At 38.6% G+C, this 7,675-nt stretch overlaps 1 pseudogene; it reads right to left on the bottom strand.

The window, feature by feature from the left end:
* Positions 1 to 6,104: 6,104 nt before the first annotated feature.
* On the bottom strand, positions 6,105 to 6,820 carry LOC117203883 (glucosamine-6-phosphate isomerase 2-like; annotated as a pseudogene).
* Positions 6,821 to 7,675: the final 855 nt, after the last annotated feature.

Genomic DNA, 7,675 nt, shown 5'->3' with positions numbered 1-7,675 from the left:
ACTTTTTTGCCCATTGTTCATTCTTGAAAAAAGCTGAGGGCATTGCAGGAAATGCCAGCTGGCATGGAACAACACTCCCTTAAGAGAGCACTAGTTTTGCCTGGCCTTAGGGAACTTGCTTGCCTTTTTTTCAGCTGTGTGAACCAATATGGCTGGATTTACAAGAGCCAAGAGGATGTTTCACCATCTGCCTATTAGTGGGGGAACTGGCCTTTCTGCTCCTCTAACAGGGTTTTGGAAGGGTAGATGGCTTGGGGCCAGTCCACTGAGGCACTCCTCCTTGGATTGATTGTATGTTGCTAAAGGAAAGGAAGCTCTGTGCTGAGCTCCAGAGCCAAGGGTGACAAATGGCTTGCATAAATGTGCAACAGCAAGTGTAATGTGAAGACAGTTGCACACTGTTGCAAACTTTCTCCTAAATACATGTCATCACATTGGAACAATCAACTGAGAAAGACCAGGCTTTAAAGAAAAGAAATATTATTTTTCTTAATTGCAAAAGTACTACATATTTATTGTAGAAAACTTAGAAAGTACAGACAAATACAAAGAAGAAACTAAATGCCAACTATTAGATTACCATCCTGGGGGACTCATCAGGAAGTTTTTGTTTTATATATATATATATATATATATATATATATATATATATATATATATATATATAAAATTTATTTATTTAGGCTGCCCCATGTCTTAGTTGTGGTACGCAGGATGTTGGTTGCGGCATGCGGGCTTCTTAGTTGCAGCGTGTGGACTTCTTAGTGGCGGTATGCACGTGGGATCTAGTTTCCTGACCAGGGATTGAACCCAGGCCCCCTGCACTGGGAGCACAGGGTCTTACCCACTGGACCACCAGGGAAGTCCCTCTTTTTTTTTTTTTAACGTTATTTATTGTTTTATTTTTGGCCACCCCGCGAGGCTTGTGGGGTATTAGTTCCCTGACCAAGGATTGGGCCCTTGGCAGTGAGAGTGCGGAGCCCTAACCACTGGACCACCAGGGAATTCCCTGTTATATATATTCTTTACAGATTTTAAAACATATGTATATGGATTCTACTTGTGTGTATTATTTTTTTCTTAAAATACTTCATAGACATTTTTGTATACCATTAAATCTTATTTAACACTATTTTTAGCAGCTGCATAGTATGCCGTCCTATGCTTATAACCCTATTGCTGGATGTTTAAGCGCTCTTCAGCTTTTTGCTTTTTTATGTAATGTGGTGATAAACCTCTTTTTTGCTTAACCGTGATTGTATTCAAAAGCAAAGTCTTAAAAAGCACAATTTTTGAAACATAGCATTAGGTCCTACTTTTAAAGCTTTGATATCTACTGCCAAATTGCCTTCCAGCAAGGTTATGCCAGTTTACATTCCCACCAATGGTGTATTAGAGAGCCAGTTTCTCAGTGTCCCGACTAACATAGGGAGTTAGCATGTACAGTCTTTGCCAATGTGGTAAGTGAAAAATGTTAGCATTTCACCTTTACACTTAAATACAGGCGGTTGACCACCACACATTGCCTTAATTTAAACCAAGCTAAAGTTGCAAAGATTCGTATACAGTCAGATTTGTTCCCAGATGAAGATAATCACAATTAAGCCATTTGTGCATGTATAATTTTTTTTCTTGTTACTTGCACAAAAGCTATGATGCCATCCCAGACTCAGTTTTTCAGCTTGTAGATGATAATGCTCATCCTGGAGCAGAAAACCTTTATATCTTTTTTTTTTTTTTCCTCAGGGAAGAAAAGTAGTTATCCTGCCTTTTGCAGTTATGATAAGGAATATTTCCAATAACTGTTTATTTAATGGGTATCCTAAGTATGCTGCCAGGAAAGTCAAGGTAAATGCTTTTGTGCAGCAATATTTTGATAAGAATGAAATGTATCATATTTTGTGTTTCATACAGTAGAGGTATTGTTGGAGCAGACTTGTTTTTCACTTTCTGGGAAGAAAAACTTGAAACATTTTTGTGAAATTATTTACAGGTTGTTAGAGAGGAGCAAGTCATTCTGGTTGGTCAGATGGTTTCAATAATCAAGAGTAAGTATGGCTAGGTTGTTGTGCTCAAGAGAATGACACACTCATCTTTGTATTTCTAGTGCCTATAGCTGTGCTGGAAAATATGTTCTACTCAGAATTTACTGCTTCTCATGAAGGTCTGTACTTGATCTGAGAACAAAACCATCGATGGTAAAGGAGAAACAAAGAAGTTCATTATGTTTCTTATCAAAGAAATGGAGATGATTAATTTTAAAAATTTCTGTAGTTGTATTTTATTTTAAGTAAACTAATGTAATGTTACCTACCTTTGGTTTCCCAAATATTTGCAAAATCACCTTTGATTAAAATATATACACTATTTTTCTGAATTATTTATAGTGTTTCACTTGGATGAAAAATATTTGCAATTAATAAATACTTTAATATTGAATGTTTATTCTCTGTGTAAGCAGAAAAGTTTTTCTATAATTGCAGCAGGGGGAGAAAATCCTAAGAAAGATGATTTTATTTCTGTTTTAAGATTTTGGCTTTTCTTACGTAAGATCTCACTAAAATGCAAATGCTATAGCTAAACACTTAGCTCAAGAAAGTATGCCGTAATGGGCAAAGGAGGTCGGGGTAAATGGATCTGAATTCTGATCCTACCTTTGTGACCAATGAGGGAATTATGGGCAATCCAATACCCTTCTGAGTCTCAGCTTCTGATCTGTAAAATGTTGGATTTGAACTTAATGATCTCTTCCAGGTCAAGGAGTTTATGACTCTATTTGTGATTTTGATAATGTAGTTTAGCCAGGTAGTGTCAAATTTGGCTGATGTCAAATCTAACAAAAGTAAACATCATTTTGCCAAGTATCTCTTTACAGAAGTAGTTTCTTTCTCTCCTGTTCTTTCCCTTCTCTTTTTGGCCGTATGATATTCCCATCACTTTTTTTTTTGGCTGCACCGTACAGCTCATGGGGTCTTAGTTCTGCAACCAGGGATTGAACCCGTGCCCCCTCCAGTGGAAGCGTGGAGTCCTAACCACTGGACTGCCAGGGAATTTCCCCCATCACTTCTTATGTTGTATAGATAGAAATGCAGTCTTTCCCTTTCCTTCACTTTCCAAGGGATATCTTTTGCTGAGAGATGAAATGGAAAAGATGCAATGCTGAAGAAATGTGAATTATACTACAGAAGGAAGGCTGGAATGGTGAGTGTTTTAAGGAGAATGATTGAAGAAGTTAGAGAAACTGATATTGGGGGAAAGGAAAGGAGAAGTGGGTGTTTGCTAAGGAAGAGGTTTATAAAGTTTTGTTGTGTGTTGTGCAATGAGACCCAGAGTTAAGATCTGTATAACTCTTTATTGCTCTTCGGAGCAGGATATGCCTTTCTTTCAGACATGACAATGTGATGAACCTGCACCTGAGATAGTCCTATAGACTTATGAGCTAGAGAGAGCTACTTCAACTGCAACCGTCACTCATAAAATGTTATGAATAAACAGAAAAACAGACCATTTATTACATGCCAGCCCCTTCACATATATTTTGTCTAATATTTTGAACAATTCACCAACGTGGGTTGTTTTCCCTCCATATAAAACTCTGCCTCTGGAAACTTGGGCTTTTTTAAAAAAATTGTTATTTATTTATTTGTGGCTGCTTCAGGTCTTAGTTGCAGCACCCGGGATCTTCGTTGAGGCGCGTGGGCTTCTCTCTAGTTGTGGCATGTGGGCTCCAGAGTGCGTGGGCTCTGTAGTTTGCGGCACCCGGTGTCTCTCAGTGAGGCGCACGGCCTTGGTAGTTGTGGCATGTGGGCTTAGTTGCCCCATGGCATGTGGGATCTTAGTTCCCCGACCAGGGATCAAACCCATATCCTCTGTATTGGAAGGTGGATTCTTTACCACTGGACAAACTGGAGAAGTCCCAACTTGGGCATTTTTATCTTGAGGCATTGCATGCCTATTTTTAGGAGAGTCTCAAAGAAATATTGAATCAAATATGCACAAGTTTTCAAGTTTCTTCAGTACCTCAGCCATTGCTATCTGTTCTTTGCTAGATTAAAAATTAGGGAATTCTGGGGCTTCCCTGGTGGCGCAGTGGTTGAGAGTCCGCCTGCCGACGCAGGGGACACGGGTTTGTGCCCCGGTCCGGGAAGATCCCACATGCCGCGGAGCGGCGGGAGAGGCCACAACAGTGAGAGGCCCGCGTGCCGGGAAAAAAAAAAAAAAAAATTAGGGAATTCTGAATTATATTAATATTACATTGTGAATGGTAACTGCAGTTTAAGCATACTATGCATAAAAAATATGAATGTATTCTTCCATATCAAATATTTAATTAATATTTAAGTGATAGAAACACCAATTTTCATAATTATGATGGCAAAGTAAAAGAAATATGAGCCCTTATATTGAGCATGCATAATAAAATCCAGGGCAAAGCTTCTAAATATATACAGAACTTGTTTCCCTCTCTTTGCTTGTATGAAGTTACTCAGGAATTGGTCTAGCTGAAAATAGAACCAGGTCTCCTGACCCCCAGGCCTTGTCTTATTTTTGTTGCATGACCTGCCTCAAACATAAAATCATGTCCTCAACTCTCACTCTCCGTTTTGCCAGCAGCCTCTAAAAACAAACATTGAATTATAATTATACTCTGTGTTCCCAGCAGGGATAAGGCTGAACTCAGGCTCTTCTGGGTATTGAAATGATCAGGGGCATTATAGAAAAGCTTGAATTTCCACGCAAGTGCTATAGCAACCTACCCCCAATCATACCTACACTGGCTGGGTTATTTCTTCAAAGAGAAAGAAACCAAGAGCTAGAAGCAGATGTACTTAATAATAAGCCTTTGGCTCTCTTTGCCTGGTAGGCAATGGTGCCCTCTCCTGGCAGAGCAGAGCATTTCCAGAAGGGGGACGTAGAATCTGACTGCTGATGGCTTTGGGTACTGGAATAGATCATTTTATAGCACACCCTAAGATCTTCCAGCTAGCTCTTTATTTATTATCAGCTTTGAGTTAAAGGTAGAAAACAATATATTTGCAATTTAAAATGCAAATTGCTATGGCAGTCGAAAGTAGTTTACAGTAATTCCTTTTATGAATACTTCATGATATTATTCTTTTAGACATTTTTCAGTATATAAGGAATAAAATTAATCATTTATGAAGTTTAACAACAATCAGAAATTTTTCATCAAAAGAATTTCCTTAGTGTGGTATTAGTATAGAGCTCATAATAGCCAAGCTATTTATATTAAGGGCATGATCCCAAGTCATTAAATAAAAATAAAAGCACATTTCTTAAAAAGATGCTAAAGAGGGCTTCCCTGGTGGCGCAGTGGTTGAGCCTCCATCTGCCAATGCAGGGGACACGGGTTCATGCCCCTGTCCGGGAAGATCCCACATGCCGCGGAGCGGCTGGGCCCATCAGCCATGGCCGCTGAGCCTGCGTGTGCGGAGCCTGTGCTCCGCAACGGGAGAGGCCACAGCAGTGAGAGGCCCGCGCACCTACCCCCCCCCAAAAAAAAGGACATAAACTGTACTTTTAGGTACTGTCTTCTCTTCAGCTTTCCTTTACCAACAATATATTCTATGTCCAGATGCCGCTGTAGGCAGATGACTAAGGCAATTATGTAGCAAAAAGTTTGTGTATAATGCAGAGAAAATATAAAGATATCATTCCAAAATTAAGGTTTGCAATGATAGTTGATACCTGAAAGGCTTGTAGTGCCTTCATATAATTTAAAAATATACACCTATATATATTATGCCACTGGAGTTACATCCTGAATAGTACTTGATGTACAGAATTTCCACCTTTAAAGTGACTTTTAAAATCTATTACACTGGCAGATATTTCACTTCTGTGTTGTTTTATAGGCTGACTACGTATAATAATGTTTATTTGTAATTAAGGTATTCATAATAAACAGCTGATCAGTCATGAAAGCTAACTCCTAAGTCCTAGTGTAAAATAGATATATTCTAAATATGGAATGCTTAACATATAGATAATTGGACTTTTAAAAATGACAATCTTAGAAATCCCCCATGTTTCATCATACTGCATAGCTGAAATTCATCTACATCTTATAAAAAGTATTCTGTTTATTCAAGCAAAATTTTGCTCCAATCCACTTCAAATTCTATCATAGTGTATAGTGAATCCACAAGTTTATTGGGTACATACATTAAACCTTTAAGCAGTTCACAGTTTTAACTCTTAGTTCTAAAATAACATCTTCATCATACACAAAAATAGTTCAGGGATGCTGATGGAAAGGGGAAACCATCCACATGTGCCAGACTCCTTCCTCCATTGCCTTGTGCAGGACAAATGCCTCATGTGTGTCTGTTAGGAGGATCATTACCTCCAAAATATAGATCTATTCCTCCAGCTTATTTATATTTTCTTTTCAAATGCATTACATTCTGTTTGTAAATCTGCAGCATTCCCATCAAAGATATGAGTATTCTTAAGATCTATGTCAATGTGTTTAAAAAAGTTACTCCACATGTAAGAATGGTAGCTTTCAGGGGAATTCCCTGGCGCTTCCACTGCAGGGGGCCTGGATTTGATCCCTGGTCAGGGACCTAAGGTCCTGCATGCCACGTGGCCAAAAAAAAAAAAAGAAAGAAAAAGAGAAAAAGAAAGAATGGTAGCTTTCGGGATGATTGCTGGGAAATTCTATACTTTCGTGCATGTTAGATATCTTTACATATTTGAAAAAAAGGTCTCCATTCTTCTGATGTTCTATTAGATTTTTGATAAGATACTTGTAGGCATTTGCAACAGGCCTCCCCAAGATGTGCCACCTTGGCATATGGATTATTTTGAGCGAAAAGCAATGAAGACTCTGTGAACTCAGAGAAACTACTGCCCCTCCCTTAACTACCTAGATTAATTTAAATGGGGATTTTTCCCAGAAAAAGAGTCATTACCAGAGATACATTTTATCTAAGTGGCCGCATCTTTATGGCAGGGTGAACAGCTAATTACCAAACATCTGCTCTTCTTATCATCCTGTGAATGACCCTCCTGTCCTTGGAAGCCCCAGGCCCCTATTCCATTCCTTAGCTCAGGATGGCATATAGACCTCATTTTACTTTTCTGTCTTGAAACCTCTCATGTATGTGAGGTCTCTGACCCTCTCATGTATGTGGGATTCTCATATGTACAAAACTAAATTTTATTTTCTCCTGTTAATCTGTCTCATGTCAATTTAATTAATTCTTAAACCAGCCAGAAGAACCTAGAAGGGGAGAGGAAAGTTTCCTCGCCAACAATACTAATGATATATATTAGTACACCCAGCGGACTGACAGACTCTTCTGATGCTGGAGCAATAGGAACACCAGATAGCTCTTTCAGAGAGAAAAGTCCCCTGTTTTATCTTGAGTTATTAGTTGACCACATACACAACACTAGCTTCTGAACTTGCAATTATTCACAGAGTAGCTTGAGGGATGCTACAAATTTAGATGCAACATCCCAAACTCCATTCTATACAAAGAAATAGATGCCACTTTCCATTTTTTTTTAATTAAACTATTCTGTTCTTCTTAATCATGAGTACCTAGCTCTTTTGTGCTGGTATAGACATGTATTAGCATAATAGCCAAAGATGAGGACTCATTTGACAATGAACCAGATTTGGAGAGGCAATCTGCATGCCATT

Source organism: Orcinus orca, chromosome 6, assembly GCF_937001465.1.
Source record: "Orcinus orca chromosome 6, mOrcOrc1.1, whole genome shotgun sequence".
Lineage (NCBI taxonomy): Eukaryota > Metazoa > Chordata > Mammalia > Artiodactyla > Delphinidae > Orcinus > Orcinus orca.
The sequence above is the reverse complement of the archived record's forward strand: the minus strand, read 5'-3'. Positions and strand labels throughout refer to the sequence as shown.